Source organism: Peromyscus maniculatus, chromosome 10 (assembly GCF_049852395.1).
Source record: "Peromyscus maniculatus bairdii isolate BWxNUB_F1_BW_parent chromosome 10, HU_Pman_BW_mat_3.1, whole genome shotgun sequence".
NCBI lineage: Eukaryota > Metazoa > Chordata > Mammalia > Rodentia > Cricetidae > Peromyscus > Peromyscus maniculatus.
The window spans coordinates 99,455,414-99,468,006 of NC_134861.1; the positions used below are offsets into that span (position 1 = coordinate 99,455,414).

Consider the following 12,593-nt stretch of genomic DNA (forward strand, 5'->3'; position numbering starts at 1 on the left):
TCTTCTTCTTCTTCTTCTTCTTCTTCCTCTTCCTCTTCCTCTTCCTCTTCCTCTTCCTCTTCCTCTTCCTCTTCCTCTTCCTCTTCCTCTTCCTCTTCCTCTTCTTCTTCTTCTTCTTCTTTCTTTATGGAATATTTATTGCAGCACTCCAACAGCACGTCCCTTTTTCTTTTCAACATCTTGCGCTGCAGCTTCCTTTGCCCTCTTTGCTCGGATGCTAAAGAGCCGGGCATTGGCCCGCGCCATGCGAAGACTGGCAAAAGCCTTGAAGTTCTTCTCTTCTGTGATGACCCTGGCTTTCTCCTTTTTGTAGACATTCCGGATGGGCATCACAGGTCCCGTTAGCCAGGTGGCCAGTTTAAGTTCTTCAGCAGAACTATCTCCCTTCTTTGGAGCAGAAGGCTTCCTGGGGAAGAGTATGGCTTGGAGCGGTACTCCTTCAGGCGCTGCACATTGGCCTGTAGTGATTCAGTCGATTTATTTCGCCTCCTTGGGTCCACAAAAATGCCGATGGCGCGCTTTCGCCTGCCGGGCCTTGCATCTGCGGATCTTGCGTGCCGGCTGGTTGAACCACCTGTCCACTCGCTGCTGCCAATCCTCATGGAAGTGGGCTTCAGGATCATACCATTCCGGCTGGGCGCCATGGCTTCCTCCTGAGCAGGAGAATGGCCAAGCAGAAAGGACCAAGCGCCGCAAAGCACCCTGGGGTTGTAGAGAGTCTCACAGCCTGCTTTCTATAGAACCAAAACCCACCAGCCCTGGCATGGCACCGCCCACCATGGGCTGGGCCCTCCGCAATCAATCACCAATTAAGAAAAGGCCCTACAGTCTTGCCTGCAAATCAGTCTTATAAAGGTATTTGCCTAATTGGGGCTCCCTCCTCTCAGATGACTTTAGTTTGTGTCAAGTTGTCATGAAACTGCCCAGCACAACTGACCCCCTGTCAGCTTGACACACAGACACATCACTGTGAAGTCACAACCTCTCCTTTCTTGTTCATGCCCAATGGTCACGCATTAATAAAGACATTACAGTATAAAACATTTTAGAAACTTAAAAAGTCCCGTGGCCTTTAAAAATTCAAACACTTAAAAGGTTCAGTCTCTTTTAAAATATAATGTCTCTCAACTGTGGGTTCCTACAAAATAAAAAATAAGTTAAATATTTTCTTACTTCAAGATGGAAGAACCACGGCACAGTCACAATCAAATCAAAGCAAACCCAAACTCAAGTGTGTAGCACAATGGCCAGTGGCTGGGACTCACTCATGACTTTTGGGGGGCTTCCCCAAAGGGCTTGGGTCACATCTCTGGCTCTGAACTCTGCGGCACACACAGCTTGTCTTCTCGGCTCAGGCAGGCTTCACTCCACAGCTGCTGCTGTCTTAGTGGTGTCTCCAAAATGCTGGGGTCCCTTGCTGCAACTGGGCTGCATTTTCACCAAATGCATCTCCTGGGATTTCTTCAGGGACTCCAGCCCCACCACACAGCACCAGGCTTCAGCTGTTCTCCATGGCCCCTTCATGCCTTCAAACCCAGTACCACCTGGGTGACTCCTACACCACCAAGTTTGGGTGCCACTTGCCACCTCTAGAACACAGCTTCTGTATGTAGACTCAAAAGAAACACTTCCCAGAAGATCTCACATCAGTGATGCTGTTCTCTTCTTAATCACCTACTGCTTCCCAGAGTCCGTGGTGAGCATGGCTCCCAGAGCTGGCAGCAAACGTACCTCAGCCATGCTGGGAAGCTGAGGGGGGCAGAGTCAACAGCCAAAGTCACCGTGCAGCCTAACAGTTTTAAAATCTCTCCTGGTCAGAGAAAGATTATAGATTTACAATAAGACAAATTCAGATGGAATAAAATTCTAAACGGTTTACAATGTGTGTAAAAATGTACATAGGCTCGAAAGAGAGGAAAACGAGTATAGGCAATTATATAAAGAAATAAATAGTTTTAAAAAAAATAAAGCCTTTAAAGAGACAATGAAAGTAATATAAAAGAAATAGCCACATAAAGATGGAAATTACACAGAAAGTTTATATTATGTGTATTGTGTTTTCTTTAATTTTTTTTTTTTGGTCTGTTAATGAGCTAACTACAGAAAGGTATTTGACTATAAAGGCTGCTAAGTTAAACCAATACATATATTTTAAAGGTATCTTGACTTCAAAATTTGGATCTAAGGATATGTTGCTTTGGAAAGGAGGCTCTGCTTTTGTTTCCACAGGAAGCAAGAGGTTATGGGTTTGTTCCAGGTTATGATGGATCAGATTTGATCAAGCTGGACCTCCTGAACCTTGACAGATGGTATCTCTCAACAAAGGTTACAGCTGGTCTTCTCAGGACTTGACCATTATCCCAAATTTTCTCAGGACCCCCATAAGATTGCCAGCACCCCCAATTAGCATGCAGTAGTATGAAAAGCTATGCCCAAATTCCCAAAATATTGTTTATAAGTGTTTATTTTTACTTAAAGTGGGTTGATTATAAATGCAATTTCTTTCTAAAGAAGAAAAGAGGATATAGATGGGATGAAAGAGTAGATTATTGAATCTACTTTTAAAAAGCAACAACTTGTTTGAAATGTTTTATATTGCTACGGATTTTAGTTTATTGATACAAATTTAGTTAAGTTTTTATGTGCACAAAGGAATATTTCAATTAGGTAGGTAATCTTCAAACACTTCAAAGACCTACAGAATATGGCATTTACAATGTTTTAAGAACTTAGACGTTTCTGGACAGTGAGACATGGCAACACCAGTCTACTTCAGAGGAGATGATGGGCACCGAAGAAGCTCCATATGGAGTTTGCTTTCTTTGCGGTACAAGTTAACCATTTGGGCAAGAAATTGCTCTTGCCTGGACTGCCTGACAGTATGCTGTATAAACTGGACATGCAGGACCCATAGGAAGGTAACCACTGAACTTTGCAAAATGAGATGGTCCTCCAGCTACTGCTTCACAGAAGATACATCAGACATCCTGCAGAACACAAAGTGACTGATGAACTTTGCCAATGGGTGAGACAATTCTTCAGATTTCCTGTTCACTAAAATGTCTGCCAGGGACTCTAGGCCTGTAGGCTGAAGATGGACATTGCAGAGGAACTTTGGGTGACTGTCCAGGCAGCCAGCTGTCTCTGTCATTTCTAGAATTTTAGAAGTTGCTTACAATGAACTTTCTGTTTGCTTAGGTAATATTATATCCTTCTGGGATCTTTGATGGAGTTGAAGACTAGATAGTTATAATTATACTTTTCCTTTAGTCATGATAAAAGATAAATTAGATATAAAACTTCAGACTCACAAAAATAGGATGGATGATAGAATATTTTCTTTAATTTTGCCAAATACAAATATACTAGATATTGTAACTATAATTCTTGCTTCATATCTGTTTTGTTATATATAATTTTACTATGTTAAAACCTTCCTTTTTTATTAGATAGAAAAGGGGAAGTGTTGTGGGATGTCTTTCTGTATGCTGTGAATATGTGTGGCTCCTATTGGATAATAAATAAAGCTGTTTTGGGCCATGGCAAGAAAGCTTACAGCCAGGCAGGATATCTAAGCACAGATACAGAGAGAAGAAAGGCAGAGTCAGAAGAGATACCAGCCTGCCGCCCGAGGAACAAAAAGATGCCGGCAGACTGGCAACACCATGGCCACGTGGCAACATATAGATTTGTAGAAATGTGTTAATTTAAGATGAAAGAGCTAGCTAGCAAGAAGCTGGAGCCATAGGCCATACAGTTTGTAATTAATATAAGCCTCTGTGTAATTATTTTATAAGTGGCTTCAGGACCTCAGGTGGGAGAGATTTGTAAACTTCCATCTACAATAGAGTGAGATCTTTGTCTCGTGACATGCTCCCACAGGCCCCACAGCAACAGAACCAACCCATGAAACTATGAGCAAAAAGGAAAAAAATTAAATAAATAATTCTCCCACTTCTGAGTTGACTGAATCATGTGTCACATCGCAGCGTCAGCAAGCTGACATCTAGTGAGGACATCTAGAGCCACTTTCCTCCAGGACCTGACTCTCTGCAGCTGAGAATCAGTTCACAATCAGAATTTACCAAGTTTGGGTAGATGAAATTCATAAGAGAGAAATGCATAAATCACATACCAAATAATATAAATTTATGGGAACTTTTTTGCTGCCGAGCTCAATGAAATACTCAGCCAAACTGATCAAAATATTTCCTGCCTGTAGAGAAGGGTATTATACCAGGAACACCTGGAGTACTAGTCAGGGTGCTCTGGGGACAGACCAGAGAAATAACCGCTGACATGATACAGTCTGGGGATTCCAGGACGCCATCTCCACAAGGCTGGCTGGTCTGGTGCTGCAGGCTGGGAGGAATCCTGCAGAGCCGCTGGTCTTCATTCCCACTGGAAATCTGAAGCCAGCAGAGGAATACAGCTTTGCCATGGAGAGCAACAGCAAGCAGGCAAAGGCAAAAAGCTTTCTCCGTCCACCTCCTTCATCTGGGCTGCCACCCATTTATCTGGGCTGCACCGTTTAAGGTAGGTTTTCTCACTTCAAATAACCCGATGGAGAAAATCCCTCACAGGGATGCCCGACAGCCTATCCAGTTGATCCCAGATCCAAGATGAATCTGTACACCCAGTAACTTGCTTCATACACATGGAACTAGATGAATATGATTTTAGCAGATGGTTCAACAAATTTAAAAGAATTTTGTAAATGTTTTTATTTAATGTGTGTGAATGTTTTGCCTGCCTGTGTGTATGTACACCACTTGTGTGCCTGGTGCCTGTGGAAGACAGGAAGAGTGAAGTTGGAAGAGGGTGTCTGATGTCCTGGAACTGGAGTTGTGGATGATTGTGAGTGGTCCTGTGGGTATGGGGAACCAAACCAGGGTCCTCTGCAAGAACAAGTGTTCTTAACTGCTGAACCCTCCTAATAGCTTCGTGGTTTCTGAAACTTTGACTGCAAATTGTGCTCTGATGAGCTTGATCCACTAACACACTCTCACAAGGAAAAGGACTTTTATTTCCCTTAAAGATTTGTAATAATATATAAACAATGTATCATAAAGTAAAAAGAAATGAGACATCCGTGGATGTTGAAATCTATATTTTATCATTTTTATAATACTTGTTCACTATTGTGACATCTTTACAATTTACCTTAAAAACAGTTTGTAACTGGCATTTTTTTTCCCTTTCCAAAGAGTTCAGAAAAAAAAAATGGCACATCTTTCAACCATCAATATCTTAGAATCAATCAAATAGGGTAACTGCTTGGCATTCACAGGAGATCCCTGTGTTCTGGTAAATTGAATTCTGTGAACTTTGCCGTGGTATGACTACATCATTACTTAGACCATCACAGTTCAAAAATTATGTCAAGCTCAATTTATCAGGCATTCATAACTGAAGTAAGTCCCAAAGGGATGCAGGACACCAAGGACACTTCAGCCACAGGGTGTTTGCCTTTACAGTAACCCAGACTCCACTGAAGTGGGGCTTTCTTTTCAATGCTAAATAGTTTATTAGAGGTTCTTATGTAGCCGTGAGGACACTTGATTCTTTCTCTCAGATTTATCTTTTTTGTATAAATGTTTGTCTGCATATATGTCTGTATACCACACACACGCCTCGTACCTTTGGAGGTCAGAAGAGGGTGCTGAATCCCCTGAAACTGGAATTAGAGATTATTTCGAGCCACAGTGTGGGTGCTGGGAACCACACCCAGGTCCTCTGCAAGAGCAGCCAGTGCTCTTAGCTGGTGGGTTATCTTTCCAGCCCCTCCTCCATCTTTGATATAGGATCTCATGAATTCCTCACTGTGTAGCAGAGGGTGACCTTGAACTTATCCTTCTGCTTCCAACTCTGTCGTTCTGAGATTACAGGCAGGACTCACCACACCTATACAGTGCTGAAGATCCCGTCTAGGATTCCACGCATGCCAGGACAGCGTTCCACTAACTGAGCTATAACCTCAGTCCCAGGACATTTTGTTCTTTGCCCTCAGAAATAAGTCTTCCATCTGACAAATCAATAAACCAAGACTCATTAGTTAAGAACCTTTCCTAGAATTTCACGATGTAGGCTCAAGCTGGGGGATTCTGACAGAACAGGTCATTTCTCTCAAGGTGTTTTATCTTCAAGACTACTTATAAATATCCATAAAGACAACTTTAAGTGGTGAGATGCAGGTAGTGTGAGATAAAACCACTCCTTTCCTATATCAAGCTGAAGGCAAGACTAGAGGAATGAGATACGATGGGGGCCACGGAGGAGCAGACTAGGAAGTCCAGGCAGGTAGGTCAGGTGACCTCCTCTGGGGACTCTTGAGGCTTCAGAGGACCAGAAACAGTGTGTCTGAGTATGACCTCAGAGAGGGGAGAAAGGCGATGCTACCCAAAGGGGTGGTGAGAGAAAGAGGTAAATCCCCGTCCTTTATGAGCTGCCCAGGAGGAGATCCGATCACAAACCAATATCCCAACACCACACCAAGGTGATGTAGACAACACTGTCTCCAGGGAAGAAGAGGCTAACGGGCCAAACTCCTGCCTTGTCCACTCTCAAAACATTCCTCACCTCCCTCATGTACCTTTCCGGGGCTGTCTGCTGGTAACATAACCAGACTGAATGATTATACCACCCGACTCCTCCATCTCAGGTATGACTGGTGAAATGTGCTGAGGGCAGCCTGTCTGCTTCTCAAATCATGGGCTTTGACTCATCTGGATTGCTAGAGAAAGCAGCCTGATTACCAACTGATGTAAGCACCCACATGGGGTGGGTGTTGGGGGTACTCTGTATTATTGGTGTGCTCACTGCTCGTTCTACCTACCTATCTATCTATCTATCTATCTATCTATCTATCTATCTATCTATCTATCTATCTATCTATCTATCTCTATCATCTATCTATATCTATCTATCTATCTATCTATCTATCTATCTATCTATCTATCTATCATCTCCTCTTCTCTTCTTTTTCTTTCTCTGCTCAGGACTTCATGCATACTAGGCAAGTGTTTCATCACCAAGTTACATCATCCCACCCTTTAACTTTATTTTTGAATGACATGTAAAACTTAAAAACTAGACATATGATTAGAGTTTCATGTGATGTTTTGATATATGAATGCATCATGTAATGCTTAAATCAAAGTAATCATCTCAGGGCTGGTGAGATGGCTTAGCAGTTAAGAGTACTTGCTGCTCAATCATGAGGACCAGAGGTGAGACACCAGCACCCTTGTAACAAGCTGGGCATCTAACACACGCCTTTAATCCCAGCTCCTATGACTCCAGAAGAATTGCTGGGACTTGCTAGTCTAGCTGAGAAAAATGTAAACCCTAGGTTTAGGAAGACACCCTGACTCAAAGGACTAAGTGGGGTGTGATCAAGGGGGATACCTAACATCTACTTCAGGCTTCTATGTGGGCATAGGCACACATGTGTGGACATATTGTCACACAGAGACATATACAGACATGTTCATTTATAGGTAAATTCCTGTAGCTGAAGTTATCCTGTTCCTGCCCAGCTCCCCCGGCCCTCAGACCCTAGCAAACACACAGACACTTATATTATTTACAAACTGTATGGCCTAATGGCTCAGGCTTTTGCTAGCTGTTCTTATATCTTAAATTAACCCATTTCTATTCATCCATAAGTTGCCACGTGGCTCATGGCTTACTGGTATTTTTCTTTTCTTTTTTTTTTTTTTTGAAACAGGGTTTCTCTGTGTAGCTTTGCACCTGTCCTGGAACTCGCTCTGTAGCCCAGGCTGGCCTCGAACTCACAGAGATCCGCCTGCCTCTGCCTCTGCCTCCCGAGTGCTGGTGTTAAGGCATGTGCCACCACCGCCCGGCAGCTTACCGGTACCTTAACATGTTGCTTCTCATCAGTGTCCCCCTGCCTCAGCCCTCCACCCCCCAGCATTCTCCTCTCTCTTTGTCCCGCCTATCCTACACTTCCTGCCTGGCTACTGGCCAATCAGCATTTTATTTATCAATCAATCAGAGCAACACATTCACAGCATGGAGAACATCCCACATCTCCTTAAACATTTACCATTTTGTTACGGTGAAAACAACATTCTCTCTTACAGCTTTTTGAGACGCGCTGCACATTGCTGTGTATAACCATCTTGCCGTCTAACTCGTCAGCGCTTCTTACTCGTAGGTCAGTGTCTGTTCACCAGCCTTCCCCCAGGGCTTCCCATTTCACTTCTGCATCTCAGATAACCACCTTGACCACCACTTCGTGGCACCAACCCATTTACATTCCCCATATCAGAAAGAATGTACAATATGTGTCTTTCTGAGCCTGGCTGGAACATGGGAGTGCAGATGTCTCTTCAACATTTTGAATTCTTTGTTGTCGTTGTTCAGATTGGAGAGGTGGTGGTCCTGTTAGTTTCCACATCCCCACCCCCGTTGGCAGGGTCTCTGCAGTAGTCACTGTGAGCCTTCTGCTGGCTCTCCTACACAGTACCTTCGTATTCCGGGAACCTGCACAGCCCCGGCCCATGACCTGAAGTACACATGTTCACAAGCAGTGCTGAGCCCCCTAGTCTGAGTATTTCTTTTCATACCCTGTTCTATAAATACTTTCCTGTGAGGTATGAGGGCCAACCATTTCAACTAAATATCCCTCCCTCGGAGAGGCTTGCCCTCTGCCTCATACACACATATACATTCTATGCTTCCGTTGCATTTACTTATGTTGTGTGACATTAAATCCCACCATAAAAAAAAAATGGGCTCCACAGGGCAGTACAACAGAGCCAACCAATCCTGTTAGCAAAGCTGTGGGCGAGCCAGCCCCAAAGTTGTGAGCATGGGAGGGCTGTCCCCACTACTCACCTGTCACATGGTGGCATGGTAGGAGAGAGATGCCCCCCACTGCCCCTCAACACCTGAGGCAGATGAGAGAGCTGACCCTGGCATCGTAAGATCGGGAGGGCTGGCCCCACCCCTCATCTGCTGCAGCCTCGGGAGAGTGGCCCCGCCCCCATGCCTGGGCAACACAGTAGAGCCGGCCCTGATCTGACCCTGAGGACACGAAAGCAGGAGAACTGCCCTGCCCCTCGCTCATCACTGCAAAGGATGAACCAGCCAGGGCAGTTCAGGAGAGCTCACCTCGGTGGTGAGGACAGGGGAGAGCTGGTGGGCTGACCAACCCTGTAACTACCCAGGCCCAGAACCAGGGTTATGAGTTAGCCCACCCCAACATCTACCCCATCTGTGATCTGTGGGAGCACATGAAGGGGTTGGTCCTATAGACCCAAAGCTGCCGCATTTCCACAACACAGGGCCACAGCAGGATAACCAAGGAGTTCCAGTGAGCGACCAGCATCTATAGTGCAGCAGACACCAGAGGCCTCACTTAAACCAACCAATGACTCTCCGCAATGAACACTTGCAAGTAAAGACATATGGACAAAAGGGTTTACTGTGTGACTCACTGTGTCACACTACAGCTTCCATGATGAGATCCACACCCTCCCCATTTTTCTTTTCTTTTTTCTTTCTTCTCTTAAATTTTATCTGGGGGGTGGGGAGGGGCGCTGCAAGGGCAGAGGGCGGATATGCAGGGTTGGGAAATGAATGGGATCCAGATGGATGATGTGAAAGACACAAAGAATAAATAAAAAGACAGTTTTTAAAAAAATGGGCTCCAGGAATTCAATTTCAGAAAGTAGAAAGTCACTTTATTGTGAGATTAAGGAAGTGGCTGGGTTAAGTCTGCACAGCAGCAAACTGTCCTCTAATACCACTTATACCCACAGACCAAAGCCTCCCAACTCAGTTAGAGAAGCCGCTTCTAACAGTGACGGTGGTGAATGCTGAAACTCGTGGCTGCCTAAGATGCAGAAAGTGACGGATGTAGGCCCCCAAAAGTCACTTGCTCCAGCTCGTCTAACGCTCCGGGAACATGGCAGAAGAGAGGGTAGGAAGTATGTAAGGGCCAGAAGACAGGCTGAAGGGTTTGGAATCCTGTTGTCTGAATTCCAAACAAGCACTGCAATCACAACAGCTGCGTTTAATGTACCCACTCACAAGACAGTCAAGGAAGGAGAGGGGACCCAGAGTCCCCCCACCCCCACCCCCCGTTTACAGCTGAGCTGTTAGCAATCAACACACTCTAGGAGAGGGAGAGTCAATACCTTCGCTGTGTACCCTGGATGAGCCCACCAGGCTCTAACAGTTACACAAATGAGCCCGGTTAGTCTTGAGGGGGGGAGGGGTAGTCACAGAATGAAACAAGCAGGAGTGAGTGTCTATGGAGCTTGGGAAGGGAGAGGGTTGACATTGGTTGGAAGGGAGGTAGGAAGTGAGAAAGGTCAATATGCAAGGTGTACAAATGTGAAATTGTAAAATCTGAAAAGCGGGTTTCACAAATTAAAGTGAAGCTTAAGGTTTTCTTTTTTGTTTTTTTTAGAAAAAAAAAAAGTTTGTTTTAAGACAGACTTTCATGTTGCTCAGGCTGGCCTTGAACTCCCAAGCCAGCACGCCTGGTTTTGGTGTACCAAGGGTGGAATCCGGGGTTCTGTGCGTGCTGGACAAGCATTCTACCAACCGAGCTACGTTCCTAACCCTTGGTTAACAATGGCTGTTAGGGCTGGAGAGACAGCTCAGTGGTTAGGCGCTCATACTGCTCTCCTGAAGGACCAGAGTTCAATTCCCAACACCCTTGTTAGGTGACTCACAACTACCTGTAACTCCAGTACCAGGGGTCCAAACCCATCTTCTGGCTTCTGCAGGCATGACACTCACACGTACAAACACACACTCAGATAAACACATATGCAAATGATTTTTTAAGTGCTAAATTTTTATCTCAGCCACAGTTTGGGTAACAGATTGTTAGGAAGTCCTTTCACATTACGTAATTCGTTATTATGCATCAAACGGAAGTGGCGGGTTAAATTATCCCTTTATCCCCTCAAAAGAGGGTGCAGGCGCTGGAAGAGCTGCTTTAGGGACTTGGCCTACCGAAGTTTCTGGGTTCAAGCCGGTGATAGAGGCAAAGGCAGGGAACAAACACAAGTGGGTTTGGAACGCAGCAGAAACCCCCACGGGAGATGGTGACTCTGGGTGGGAATCTAGTATCTGAGGTCATCTAGCTGGCTGTCACTCTACTGCCTACCAAGGTACAGCAGAAGTGAATTAGAAGCAATCATCAAAAAGCAGAGAGGTGTGGTCATGTCTGTTAGACAGGCCTGTCCTCCGGCAGGGCAGCCTGCGTCTATCTGAGTTCAGCAGCAAGCGGTCACCACAGCTGGGCACAGTGTTGACTGTGCACTCACAGAAGCAGGGCCAGGGAGGGTCATGGACCCTCACCTGAGTATCTAGCCACTTGTAAGTAATTCTGCCCTAGTTTCAGGGTGGCGGGGATCTGAGGGAAGGGCTAGAGTGAAGAATAGGCTAGGGGGGAGCAGCTGAAGGGAGCTCTGCCCTGTGGGGAGTCATCGTCCACGCTGGGTGAGGACTTCGCAGCAGCGCAGCTTGGATATGGCCTGCCCTCCTGCCCTGAGCCTCGCCCATGCTCTGCTAGTCAGCCCTACAGCTCCCTGGTTCCCTAACAGGGAACTTGGGTGGAATCAAACATTGATTTGTTGTTAGGCTCTTACAGAAGAAAGATAGTCTCTCTTCCTACCCCACCCCATTCTGAGAGAAAAATTCTAGAAACAATATTCTTTCCTCTTGCGTTGTTAGCCAAAAATATTAAAAATATGCACAAACGCCAAAGGGATAATTCTTTTCGTAAGGAGGAAAATAAAGCAGATCCCTAAGGGTTGGGAACAGAAATTGATGAGTTTGGCAGTAGGCTTTGGAAACGAGCAGCAATGGCCAACCTGACTAATGGGAGAAGAATGCTGCAAGGGCCCGAGAAGAGCAACCCAGCTTTTGAATTTCTTGACAGCGAAGCAGTCTCTTGTGGGATGGATTTTACCAGGAAGGGGTAGAGCAGTACAGCACTCACTCCAAGTCTAAGAGGAGATAAGGCAGTGATGCTCGGCCTTCCTAACGCTGCGATCCTTTAATACGGTTCCTCAAGTTGTGCTGACCCCCAACCATAAAACTATTTTCGTCGCTACTTCATTACTGTAATGTTGCTACTGTTATGAACTGTAATGTAAATATCTGTGTTTCCCGGTGGTCTTAGGCGACCCCCTGAGGAAGGGTCTTTCAGCCTCCCCAAAGGGGCTGAGGAAAAGTATCCAACTCTCTTGGGGGTAACACTGGTGATTGTTTAATAGTGAAAGAAACCATGTATCAGATAGCTGCCCGAGGCAGGCCAGTGCACAGATTCTCCATTTTGTCATGAAGAGTCATCTGGCCAGAACGTCCAGGCTGCTCACCGTCCAGAACTAAATGTAAGTGTGAAATCTAACCCAGACACCACTGCCTAGCTGGCAGGTCAGTGTGCCAGGAGAAATAGCTGAAACAGTGACAGAAAATAAGTAAGGACCTGCGTATGAATTGGCCCTTTGAAAGCGAAGAACGGCCTGCTGGGATTTATGCTTTGCTTCAGCCATTTGGAAGGTTACCTTATTTTTCTTAGAGATGAGATCTAGGACTGGGGCCGC

The 12,593-nt window shown here is 45.4% G+C and overlaps 1 pseudogene; it reads right to left on the reverse strand.

The window, feature by feature from the left end:
• Positions 1-135: 135 nt before the first annotated feature.
• LOC143267500 (large ribosomal subunit protein eL13 pseudogene) lies at positions 136-1,732 on the reverse strand (annotated as a pseudogene).
• Positions 1,733-12,593: the final 10,861 nt, after the last annotated feature.